A 14,163-nucleotide genomic window follows, 5' to 3' on the forward strand; every position below is an offset into this window, starting at 1 on the left:
TTGGCTGCTGTTTGTCACCTCTAGGAGCATTCATGGCAGGGCAAGCAGCTGAATGGGCCTGTGCCTTCTCAGCAGATGAGCTGGAACAGCTGGCAGATGAGGTCCTTTCCCTGTATGTCCAGCTCTATGGCTTACCAGAGCAGCAGGTAACTCTTTCACTTGCATGTTTCTATGTTTTACTCCATAAAGTTCGTTCCCACAGGTAACATTGTGCCAATTGAGTCAACTTGTTCCGCCTGATTACTTGTGTAAAGTATTGTGGTCCTTACATAGAATAATAATGTCAGGGATCAGCCAGCACTACGTATTATGTACTGAACATCATCATTGGGCTGTGTAAAATGTGGAAAGCCCTATATTCCATTTGAGATGCATGTGGGCATATATGCATGTATAGCTTTCATTGTACCTATGCCTTATTCAGCATTAAAATCATGCTAACTGTGCAAACACATGCCTGGCCCTTACTGAATGAGCTGTGATTGTATCCTGGACTAAACTGTTGAGGATGATGTTAGGAAGGTCTAAGTTTTCACATATCACTCAGTGTAGATCAGGTCTCAAAACATATGTTGTTTGTGAACTACCAATAGTTCACAGACCCTTTCAGAGTGCCACACAGCCTTGAGCACACATATGGAATTATCTCAAGTTACAAAGTATTGTGTTGAAATGTTGGAAATGTGATGTTCAGGGGGGATTAGTTCAGTATGCTCTGCCTGTGGGCAGCAAGGTCTGAAATCGAGTTTTGCCCAGTCATTGCCCAGGGCCAGGCTGGAGCAAGGGTTGGGTGGCAATATAACTGATGCCAAGAGTATTTTCCCTGTAGATCTGTGAATTCTTGGATGTACACTGAAAGAGTTTGAACACGCAATAGCAGCCTTGATTGCTTTTCCATAGAATACATTAGGAATGGTGACTGAGGTAACCCCTTTCACTTGACACTTAATTCCATTGACCCACATTGTTAATGTGTCACATTTCATGATGGCAGGACCCTCACACCTACAGCTCTGGATTCTATTTTCCATAAGTAATGCTTCGACTGAACAGGCAGAATTTAGATTACACATTTACAGTGCAGATTTGTTTGGTTTAGAAGTGGTTTTGATATATGTACCAACAGTTTGTTAAAATCCATCCAAACAAGAAAAACAATGGTATGTTAATATAATCCCCGTAACAGTGCCATAAAGGCCAAATGATTTCTCCTGTCATGCCAGTACATACTACACAAACTCTAACAGACGTAATATGATGTTACACTAGGTTGTCCACATGCTTACACATCAGCATAGTGAAAGCTATCACAGGTCATATTGGACGGGCTGTCATGTGTGTCCAAGTCCTAGGATATAGGCTATATTATGCCTCCTGGCTGTATGGACTGTATGCATCAAGTCAATGGGTCAGCTGTAAAGGTGTCTGTAGAATAAAGCAGAAATAGTGTGTTGTTCTTCAGCTCACAATGGTGTGTCATGTTTCATAGTGGCCATCATCACAGTCTATGTATGATGGCCAGGGTTACATGATGTTAGTGTGTTGGCTTAGTCAGTAAAATAACCAGGCATGAGCATGGTCAGCAGATGACTCCTTAAGTGTCTGTTCATTTATTTGTAGTGCTCAATATGTGGAAACCAAACATGCTTTGTGTTCAATTTTGATTTTGCCTCATGTTAGTTGTAGACAAATTGTGTCACAACAAAAAACGAAAGCCAAATAATTGTAGTGACCTACGGTGCTTTCCTCTCTTGTGTCCTTACAGGACAATGCGTACCCTAGAGCTGTATGAATGCATAGAGTACCATCTGGAAAGCCATCACCCAGAAAGTGTGGACCCTGGGGGTCTATTCTCGGTGTAGCATCCGTTGCAGGAAGTGGTGGGAGGACCTGAGGCACTGGACCAGGAAGATTATGGAGGTCCAGCTGGGGATGTCCTCACAATGAGGACAGGGTTCGCACCGGCAGCTGACCCGCCTAACTGTCCGCATACTGGTGGTAGCCTATCCTGAGCTTGATGGGCAGCTGAGGGCCCAACAGCAACTACAAGGGGTCGAGTCCTGGCTGAGCAGTCCGTTACCTTTTAAACTATTTTCTTTTGCAGGGAGCCATTTGCCAAACATTATTGTGAGTGTGCCATGTCCAATGCACAGGAAGAGTTCTGGATTGTGTAGGTCTGGTAGTAGGTGCACGATTATGTGGTTTGGCTAATGTCTTTATGACCAAGAGGCCAGCAGAGTTCAGTCCACTGCCAATTTTCTGTTTAGACCAGACACAGGGCTGAATAAAGCCATGATTACCTCATGTTGTTTGATGTTCTGGATGATGGTTTACCAGACAGACCACTTGTCTTCATTGACTAAGGAGTGATGTTCCCTCACTACTGTGTCCCATGTGATGGGAGCCATGTTACATGTGCCATAGCATACAGTGAACTTTTGCTGCAGTGTCTGAACTATACTTTTCATTGGTAAGTTGGGATTCTACAGTGACATTAGTATGACAACATCACTGGTGGCATCAGCATTAGTGCCTACGTGTTAACCACTGTACCTTTCCCTGTTTTTGTTTCATCTGCACTACAGTTTCTAGGTACATTCACTGACTGGTGGCATGCATCAGGGAGTGATATGTGGCAATATAAGGATCATATGTGAGTGCCTGCACTCAGTTTTACAGATCCATTGGTGTTTCATATACCAAATGGTGCTGTGTTGTGCCATCCCATCAAGACTGAAGTGTGTACACCTCTTCATGCCATTGATTTTCACTGACATACAACAAACCTCAAAGGTGTTGTGGCTTTTCAGAATGGGGATGACCATTGTGCCATAAGTACTATTATGATGTGTGCATTTGTAGTAGCTAGTTCCAAATGTCTAGTCCATGATTCTCTCCAGCTTACTTTTCTACACTACATCTGATAGGTAGTGGAGCTACCTTAGTACAGCTTACATTTTCCTAACTTGTTTCTGGACATATGATGAAGTGTCAACAGAAACATAAAATCAGTGTGAACTGAGCTTTTGCATGTGCCACAGGACTTATTGCATCTACCTTGCTGAATGACTTGCCCATCATCACATGATGATGTTGTTGCGAGGAAATGTGTATGATGAGAATTCTGGGGCTTATGTGGACATTGTAGAGATGTCTTATTGTTAGCCATCATATCTTGTGACATCAGTTCAGAATAGTATGCTACAAGGGCCAAAGTATATGAGGTTGTCAACTGTCCTACTATATAAATGAGAGTAGAGTGTTGACAAGTTAAATGGTATAGGATATTTTTGGGGTTATGACATCACTGTGACCAACTATTTCTTGATGATCTAGCATGCATGCACATGCTCCTGCTAATGTTGAAGGTCATGTAGTGAGCCATGCAGCTGCAGTAGTCTGTGCCCTTCTGTGATCATGTGCATTTTAATCTGATGGTCCGGTGTGTTCATGTAAATCAATCATTTTTAATGTGTCATTTCAGGATTTTCCATTCCAAACAAAGGAGACAGTGCCATCGTCTTTTGGGAAGCAGCTGGCCACAGTGGTTCTGGGTACGAGTCTCAAGACACACAGGGACCCAGTGGCCAAGAGGGTGCAGGGAGTGACATGAAGGATGCAAGTTCAAGCTCATCATCATCCTCCTCCTCCTCCAGTGAACACTCCTCACTACCTCTGTCAATTTTTAGGGCACACATTTAACATTTAAAAGAGTGTCCCTGTGCAGTGTAAGTGAGGGCATCGGAGTGGTGACTTCTGACCATAAGGTATTAGCTGTTCCAGACAGGGACCCACAAAATAGGTTTAGCCCAGGTCCTCCCATGAACTTTACATTGCACCTGTCTGTACATCTGTTAAATGGAAAGTAAATGGAAAAGGGTGGTAAGACGACTTACTGTCAGTTGCATCCACAAAGGTGTGGGTTTTTAACATCATCAAGCAGCGGCAGTGGCAGGACATGTATGATCAGCTTCATGGCAGCAGTGGACTTTTGCAGGTGAGTAAAGGTGAGTTTCTGCCTTTTATACCTCCATTTCCACCAGCTCAGGTGTGGATGTTTTGCTGCAACAGTCATATCAGTGGCAAAAGGCATAGTGATTGGACTGGCGGTGGAACAGGTAGTCTGCTCTCCAACATGCACATTAACCTCGACCATCGCTGTCTTTCCTCTATTCACCCACTTGACTGATAATTAGGGGGTTGGATCAGAGAAAATAACACCATTTTTTGACTGTGGTGACCTTTCTGCCAAACTCGGAATCAAGCCCTTGTTTTTCTTTTATGGAAGTCGAATGTTCCAGTAGGAAAAGATCCAAGGCTGAGGCCAGCAAGCATCCCTCAGAGTTGGATACATCGTCTTTGAGCCCCTCCTGAATTTGTGGTTTGGGTGTCACAAATTCTGAGTAAGACAAGCGTAGATTCCAAAGCCAGTGAGAGTGCTTTGTCAGTCACATAGATATGCTGCCTTGCCCCAGTCCAAGGTTAGACATTTGTAATTAATCACTTTTTTCGGTAACTGTAAAATATTTAATTACCTAAGATTTCTCCAAACCACTTTACCCAATAGGTTATTCAATATTTATTATTTTATAATAAGATAATAAATATGTACTAGCAGCAGCTGGCAACTATGAAGAATAGAGGGTTGGGCAAATGAGTGATGGGTGGTAACAAGCATGAGAGAAGTGCCAGGATTGGAGGCAGCAGCATCTCTCAGCACTCTCAAGAGCACTGGTGGCCTTTGCTTTCTCTAACCCAGCTGTCTAAGACAGCTGGGTTAGAAAAGTTTAAAATGCAGATGTCTTTATTACCATTTTATTTTTCATATATGAGACTTTTCTGGGGAACATTTTTGTTAGTGGGACGATGTCCTCCTGCCTAATGGGAGATCCGTTCCATACTATTTTATTATTTAGTCACATTTATTTATATTTTTCACTATTTTAAATTATTGAATTTAAATAAACAGAAGTTAACATTATTTTTATTTACTGTTGTCCTGCACTGTTATATTTCACAGAGTCCTAAAGCTAGCAAACGGTGACCATGCAGAAAAGGCAGATTTGACAGAACATTCTATAGGGAAAACGACCGTGCATGGTAGGGTTTTCACTTTTCAGGTCTCATAGCCATTCTGAAATTGTCCCAGGCTGATACTCATCCACTTTCACAGCTGAGATCTAGAAAATAATTAATCAATCCCAACTCAGTTACATAGGATTTCTGTGCTCAGAATAACAAAGCTGTTCTGAGCCAGGTTTGAGATAAGGTAATGTTAGCTATTTCTCTAGTAAGACTTCCGGACTAGCTAACTGGACACATGCTAAAAGACTGCTTTATGTGGCACACAGATATTTGTTGGTGCTGGAGGAACTGTAATTTAGTGGCTCTTAATATGTGGTCTGAGGATCCCTTGGGGTACACGAGGCCTCTACAGGGGGCCCGCCATTTTTTTACCAAAAATAAATAATATTAAAATTAATAAATGAAAAAATAATAAAGTATATACAAATAAAAAAGGAAACTGAAATTGTGAAAGCTTTTCCCATATTTTTCATATTTGATTGTGAATAAAACAAAACATTTCAATATTTGAGCATTTGCTTCATGTATGCTTATTTTTGAATTTTTTTGTATTGTTTTGAGGTTCAAATCACAGAAATTGTCCCCGGCTTCCAGTAATGGCTGGGATAGAGGGTCTCGGGAGTCAAGAAGTGATTCAGTGGGGGTCCATAGAAGTCAAAAGCTTAAAAACAGCCGGTGAAATTCGTTTCCGGGGTCTATTGAACAGGTTACATCGTATCATGTAGCTCTTATTGTCCTGTGTTTCACATGTAGCAGCTTTTCATGTACACTTTGAGGTACAATTAGGATTGCTTGTAATTCTATCAATGCAACCTCTCTTTTTTTCAGCAGAGCTATATACAGAGATGCACAGTGATACAGCTATACACAGAGAGAAAGTCTGTTACTTTTGAGAGACCAAGAAAACAAGTGCATGAAGACCTTCAACTTCCGTGGAATTTAAAAAAGAGAATGCAGTTAGGCTAAGAATTAGGCGTATGTAAAGTTTGTTTATTTAGCTTTTGCATGATTACACAAACTTTTGGCAAAATGACATGAAAAGCAAGTGTGTCATTTTCTGCTATATTTTAGTGCAAATTGCGTCCTTGCATTAATATTTTGCACAAGTGTGCATTTCCACAAAAAACAAAGTTGCACACGTTCTGTTGTTCCAGTGCATTCACAGTAAATCTGAACTAATAGTGTAACCTCAAGAATTTCATGTAACAGGAAACACTAAAAATCATGTGAATTATGCTGGTGCAGTTTGCGGCATTGTAAATATCTGGAGCACCACAAAAGGGAAGATGACCTCTTACAAGGTCAGAGCAGCGGTCAGGTCTTTCGGACATATAAATTGAATATTGTAAATACCGTGACATACCGGCAGAAGAAAAGATGCTTGGTGAATTTGGGAGTAATTGGCTCACCTGGTAATGGAAGCAAATGCTTGGCAAAGTCAGGAAATATGGATGGTTTGATGCAGATGGAATGTTTTCATGGAACATGTCAGAATAATGTAATAAATATCTCATAATGGCATTTTGCATGAAAGTATGCTTGTTACTTAAACTGAGACAGAATGTGAAATTGTGTGAATTAGGATTAGCCACATTTTCTAAAATTGCCAGACAAGGCATCCATAACATAGATTACAAGTACAAAGCTCACCCTCTTCTAATGCAGAAGATGGTAGTCACTGGGAGGCAGGTACACAACCCTCTGTGTATGCTGGAGTTCCCTCAACTAATGGCTTGCCTTTCTGGCATTTTCTCTGTTGGCTGTCAGGTGTGACCTCAGATCCTTGGGTTTCATATTGTGACAAAAGTGGCCCTATGTACGGTTAGATAGGCAACAGGTTTGATAATTCAATAAAAGTTGGTCTATCAAAATCCCTTTTTCAATTCTCTGGGAAGATGCCATCTTTGAAGTTGTCAGATATAGCATAATATCCTAAGTAACAGGTTGACTATATTAGCCTGTAACTGCATGCTTTCTTGCCTATGCTGTGTTTATCGGTGTTGTCCAACTCCGAACTAAGACAAGAAGTGCAGTTGGCACAGCAGGTGAAGTTTTTGAATTTGCTCTGGTATTGTAGAAACTGTGAGCTATTGCTGATATTTTCTGAAGGTTGTCTTCTCAAACATGAACTCATCCTGGCACCTGCTCATGTGGTAGTGAAACTTTTTTTAAGGAATATTTTTCAAACTCTGCAGAAGCAGTCGTTTATCTACAATATAGACAGTGTTACATAGCACCATGTACATTACATTATTATTTCTAGTTTCAACATCTTCTGCCCTGTACACTAATGGTATGACTGCAGTTATAATCATGCATCTGAACAAGAAAATAACCATCATGTTTCCCAGCGAGGGATTCTACGACATCAGTATGGGAAATTGTTCTTGCATCTGGGATGCTGCAGAATATTTCCATATAGATGATGTCAAATGTTTTGGTTACTGAGGTGTTTGATTAGTGGTGATATATATTTTAATTTGTTTCATTCTTATCTAAGACAATCACATCTGATGACTTTCAAGGACACAGAAGAATGGGAAAGAACAGACCAGGTGCTAGGGCCTAAATGCAAGAATCGTCACAAGCGTGCAACTGTTTTCTACGAATTGTAGGATTGTCACTACAGGGGCTCAGAGATGCTTTAGGGCATGGGCAAAGTGGGTTTTGGCCCAGGGCCCCCAGCCTTTCGGGGACTCCCTTATAGAGCCAGCTCTGTTCTGCAGAGAGTGTTGCCCTAAGGAACTTTATTTTTTGTTTTGTTTGTCCTCATATCACGACCGATCTACGTTTCCAATGCCCCTGGTACTCGAAATAGGGCTCAAGTTTACAGGGGCTAAACAGAATGGTCACAGCTTCCCCAACCTTACTGATTTAGGAGGGTGTAATAATCAGACAAAATAACATATAGGGCCTCATTCTGAGGCTGGCGGGCGGCGGTAGCCGCCCGCCTGGCGGGAACCGCCAAATGGCCGCTCCGCGGTCGAAAGACCGCGGAGGCCATTCTGGTTTTCCCACTGGGCTGGCGGGCGACCGCCAGAAGGCCGCCCGCCAGCCCAGCGGGAAGCCCCTTCCCACGAGGAAGCCGGCTCCAAATGGAGCCGGCAGAGTGGGAAGGTGCGACGGGTGCAGTTGCACCCGTCGCGTATTTCAGTGTCTGCAAAGCAGACACTGAAATACAAAGTGGGGCCCTCTTATTGGCATGGGCACTGCAGGGGCCCCCAGGGGCCCCACGACACCCCTCACCGCCATCCTGTTCCTGGCGGTCGGAGCCGCCAGGAACAGGATGGCGGTGAGGGGGTCGGAATCCCCCATGGCGGCGCAGCAAGCTGCGCCGCCATGGGGGATTCCCAGGGCAGCGGAAAACCGGCGGGAGACCGCCGGTTTTCCCTTCTGACCGCGGCCAAACCTCCGGGGTCAGAATGCCCTGCGGGGCACCGCCAGCCTGTTGGCGGTGCTCCCGCATCCCCGGACCCGGTGGTCCTTGACCGCCGGGGTCGGAATGACCCCCATAATATCTTTGACAGTTCCCAAAAAACTTCTTATTCATTCCCGTTACTGCTCTTTCTATTTCCTTGAGAAAAAACACTGATCTCTTCCAGGTTTGCCAGGTAGGGGCAGACACTTAAGTCCATGAGTCCAAAGCTTACATAATTGCCTTCTTGCGATCAAAATTAAATAAAAGATCAGATTTCTATTCTTTACATGTGAAAATTGGCCTCCTGTATCCTGCTGCACTATCCCAAACATGATTAAAGTGGAGCTTGCCTCCGTGGTGGTTCCCAAAGAGTGAGCAATGGTCTTACCCTCGGCTATCCAAAATTCCTCCAATTTTCAGCAGGTAGGAAACATATGCTCATCATCACCCTCACTGCTACCACAGCGCCAGCATTTTGAGTCTCCACTTCCCCTCATTTTTGCCAATTTTTTCGGGGTCCAGTAGACTCTATGGAGGGTAAAACGATGATTTTTCCTTAGTGTAGTATGCTTTTCTCCAAGTAAAGTGTAGATAAAGATACTTGCCCCGATGAACTTGAGCGATTCTTAAACAGCTCTGCTAAAAATACAGTTTTGCTTGAATTTATTTTTAATGTAAGTGATGTGTGAGAATCTGTTACAGACATTTTGCAGAGACATTTTGTTTGTTTCATGCAACATCTATGAAAAGTTTCTTTTAGTTCAAAACAGGAGATCTCACATATGAGAAACTGGAGGGTGTCACAGAGATTAGTTGCAGTGATATTAGTTAGCTGCTGCTGTGTTACAATATCAAAAGAACTTGTCACTATTCCTGAATATTAGAAGGAGACACATTTAGAATTTGGATGTGTCTGCACACTGTTAGTGACCTGGTCAAAAATGGCATGTAAGAGCTGAAATTGGATCAGAAGTTCAAAGTTGTTCTGAATAGGGGCCCTCAAAATATCTTTGGCCCAGGGCTCCCAAAATCCTTAAGATGTCCCTGCCAGAGCTCAAATACTATGCAGGGGTGCATTGGGGGTGGAGGTAAATTCCAATGTGCAGTGCCTTACCAAAATTGTGAGATTCCCCAGAAATATGTGTACCTCACCAAGATAATGTTGATCTGGCTTAGGTGGGTGACCTTCAATCAATCAGCATTTTTTAAAGCACACTACTCACCCGTAGGGTATCAAGGCACTGTTTAACACCATGCCACCCCAGTTTGGACCCAGCCATTTGCAAATTAGTCTTGACCCTGTTCCCCATGGGAACAGTCCAGCCCAAACTGCCAGGCCAGATCCTCCCTGGACCGGAAACAAGCAGCCTTAGACATTGAGATAGCAAGAAAGAAGGAAAGTTCTGGATACATTGCCTTGCCCATGCCTGCCTGGTTTTGTCAGTTAGGCAGTCTTGAGGGTGATGCAATCTTTCCTGTTCCGCTAGTGTTGGGTTCTTATGGTGTATGGGATGCAAATTAATTATTTGAGGTGAATATAAGATGGGTTTAAAGGTGCTGGGTTCTATTAGGGTGTTCACAGCAGACAGCCTATTGCATGTTTAATTCAGTAGTAAATTTCGGGATATCACAACTTTAAAGTCTAGCACAAACCTGTGGGCCAAGAATAGGATGATCCCCAGCAGACATTTTAGATGGTAGATAAGGAGGCTTTGATGGCTATGTTGATTTGTGGTAAGAACAAATTGTTAATTTTGAGGGTCACTTCTGGGTGTTGGACATTTTCCTTGAGAGATGGATTCCAAAGGTATGCAGCCAAGGGACTGGGATGTGGGCACAATACAGGGCTCCTCAGTTGGCCACACTAAGAGCTTGGCAATTTCAAAAACAGCTACTGATGATTCACTGAGTTAGAAGCTGAGAGAGGGTTTTGGGGTAGTAGCCTCTGCTTTGGTCATTGAGGCCTTGCTGTAGTGAGAGGCCTAATTTCTTAAATGAGAGCTTGGCTCTGCATGAATACTTTATGCAACTAAGGCGAGGCTGTTTACCTGGGTGCATAAATAACTATAGAATAAATGGAAATAGTAAATGTTGTTGGGTTCAGTAAGAAATGAGGCCTCTAGTTGGCAGTGGTTTGCACCCTGTCTAAGAAGGGACCCTCACTCTAGTCAGGGTAAGGGAGTCACACAGCCAAGATAACCCTTGGTTACCCCACTGGTAGCGTGGCACGAGCAATCAGGCTTAGGTCAGAGGAAATGTGTAAAGTATTTGTACACACACATATTAATGCAGTGAAAATACTACAAAAGGACTCCACACCAGTTTAGACAAATAGCCAACATTTATCTGAGTGGAACAAGGCCAACAGGATAAAAATCCAGCAAACTCAAGCAAAGATACACATTTTCAAAGATTATGGGTCTGATTACGAGTTTGGTAGTCCTAGGACCACCAAACTTGCGGTGGCAGTTGGATCGCTGTACTCCTGGCAGTCCGATCACCAGATTACAATCCTGGTGGTCAGACCACCACCATTGCCACCAACACCGCCACTGCCAGAATCATAGATCCGATGGGTTGGCGTGGTCAAAGTTATGGTCAGCTACGGCAGAGTCTATAGGGCTCCCCTTCCAGCACCCACAGAATTCTGAGGGTGCGTGTGTGCGACAGCATTGGCCTCGGCCATCCACTGCACTGTTTCCACGAGGCTAAGCAGTTTAAACATCATAGTTTGACATTTCCTACCGTCAGCCCATTGGAAACATTGTAATATGACAGGGGGTGAGGCTGCCGGCTTGACAGCGACCTCTTCCCCGCCGCTTTGGCAGCCCGACAGTCGGACCGTCATAGTCGTAATTATACCCTAAATCTCAGTAAAGTGATTAGAAACACCATAGCTCCAACTGGGGCTATGATGATGTCTTGACAGAGTCATTCCCTACAGTCCGACACCACTTGTGAGGCAGTGTGGGTCGGTCATGGAGTCGCATGGACTCCAGGCACCATACCTTTGAAAAAGATGAGGAAACAAAGACATTGGACAGAGTCGGGGAGGTGAGGCTTCCCTGGAGACGGTGAGGCACTGGTCCCTTACTGCTACTGGGGAGGTGAGGTATCTGTCACCTTACTTCTAGACAGGGGAGGTGAGGCGTCGGTTCTGTATGGTTGCAGGGGAGGTGATGCTGCATTGGTGGTGAGGCGTTGGTTCCTTATGATCTTGTGGGGTCGATGAACCCAGCAAGTCCAGACGTGATGCATTGACTTTGTGGTGTCATGATCACACCATGAGGCCACAGATGCTGTGGGGCAGTCGGGTGTCATGAACGTCAGAGACACAGCTCTCTGGGCTCATGCTGTGGTGGACTTCAGAGGCACCGCGGCATCGGGTCTGTGGCAACAGTTGGGGTTGTTGCACTCAGCAAGGACCATGGCTCCTGTGCAGGCAACAACGTGTGGTCAGACAGCTGTATAGGTTCTGAAGTCACTCTGGAGTCGATGTATGTGGTTTCTTCTTGGTTACATCAGGACCCACTCCCAAAGGCCCAGGAACTGGATTTGGCAACACTTGGCGAGTTAGGACTCTCAGCTACAGAGCCCAGGTGCTGGCAGATGAACTCTTTGATGTCCCTAAGACTTCTAACAGGAGGCAAGTTCAGTCCAAGCCTTTGGAGAATCTTTGGAAGCAGGATGTATTAAAAAAAAGTCCAGTCTTTTCATTCCCAGGACAGACACAACAAGCAGCAGGCCAGCACAGCAAGGCAACAGGCAGAGTGGCAGTCCTCCTACAGCATCTAGCTCTTCTTCCTGACAAAATGTCCTCAGTCCAGGTGGATTCTAAAGTTGTGGTCTCAGAGGTCCAATACCTTGAGGACAAATCATTTCTGCCTTTAAAATAGTCAAACTTCAGATGAAAATCTTTATAGTGTACAAGACCCTGCATTTCATGCCCTAGCCCGAGACACACTTGGCGGGGGTGGTTGGAAACTGTTTTGTGTAAGGACAAGCACAGCTTGTTCAGGTGCAAGTGTCAGCTCCTTCCACCACGCTCGCTCAGGAAGATCAATCAGGACATTCAGGGCACACCTCAGCTCCCTTTGTGTGTCTGCCTAGAGTGAATTCACAAACAGCACAACTGTCATCCTGACCCAGATGTGTATTCCACAGCCTGGCAGAGGCACAGAATGGGTATGCAAGAAAATGGCCACTTTCTAAAAGTGGCATGTTCAAACTTATAGTCTAAAAAACAACTTCACCATAAGATGGATTTAGAGACCCCCAAACTCCATGTCTCTATCTGTTCCCAATGGGAAATTGCAATAAAACAATATTTCAAGGTCATCCCCATGTTACTATATGGGGGAGATAGGCCTTGCAAAAGTGAAAAACAAATTTAGCAGCATTTCAGGACATGTAAAACACACCATTACATATGGCACACCAGTACACCAGTAAATATGCTGCACATTGCCCAATAGGCTGGATTGGGACTACCTTAGGGGTGACTTACATGTATTAAAAGGGAAGGTTTATGCCTGGCAAGTGGCTGCACTTGCCAGATCGAGCTAGCAGTAAAAACTGCACACAGAGACACTGCAGTGGCAGGTCTGAGGCATATTTATAGGGCTACTCTTATGGGTAGCACAATCAGTGCTGAAGGCCCACTTGTAGCACTTGATTTAAAGGCGCTGGACACACACTGTGCACTGTACTAGGCACTTACTAGTAACACAATATTTGTTTGAATCTCAAACTTGTTTAAAACATTTATTAATGAAATGTATTTCTTTCGATATGAGTATTTCTTGTTTTCTGCTGGGCCCGAAGCTGAGCAAGGCCACAGCGAGAAGTTATCTTACTGCCAGTTTTTAGCTAAAGTGTCAATTGTATGTGCTCATGTCCCTTGAATACCAAACTTCTTTTGTTTGAATCAGTGCATGTAATTAATGTAATGTATTTCTTTCAAGGGAAACAGCACTGTACGAAAATGTTGAACATCTTTGTAACCCCTGTCTAGTAGAAGCAAATCCAGAAGATGCCAAACAAACGGGCCTACAGATGACAGACGGAAGAGAAAATTACAGTGCTACATTTAGTATAGTTTGCAATTACGTAAATAAAGCAGAGACCAATCAGTGCTTTGCACATAATTATAGTATCATCCTTAGTGTATTTGTGATATCTGATGTCTTTGCAATTGGATGTTTTTTTCTTAGCATAATGTTTTCAGCCAATGGCAAATGTTAATTTAATGTTTGAGAGTCAGACATTTGGGGGTCATTTCTTCCTGGTTTCCAGAGGCTCCACTTCATATTCTTGTGATCTGTCACTTTGACATTTCCTGCTTTGCCAGTCAGTGCACTGACATTCTGGTACTTTATTATTTTGAGTTCTTTCCCATGCTCCATGCAATGATGCTGGTGCTTACTTTAGCGCTCAATGCTTGGAGCCTGTAGCGCTTTGCTGACTGCCCTAGATAATTAACTTGATGGTTCAGCGAACAAAGGGGCATATTTATACTCTGTTTGCGCCGAATGTGCGTCAAAATGTTTGACGCACAATCGGCGCAAACCCTGCCCCATATTTATACTTTGACGTCCGACCCCGCGGGTGTCAAAATTCCACCATGTGCTAGGTAGGCGTTCCCTTCCAAAATATGACTT

Source organism: Pleurodeles waltl, chromosome 3_1 (genome assembly GCF_031143425.1).
Source record: "Pleurodeles waltl isolate 20211129_DDA chromosome 3_1, aPleWal1.hap1.20221129, whole genome shotgun sequence".
In the NCBI taxonomy this organism is placed as follows: Eukaryota; Metazoa; Chordata; class Amphibia; order Caudata; family Salamandridae; genus Pleurodeles; species Pleurodeles waltl.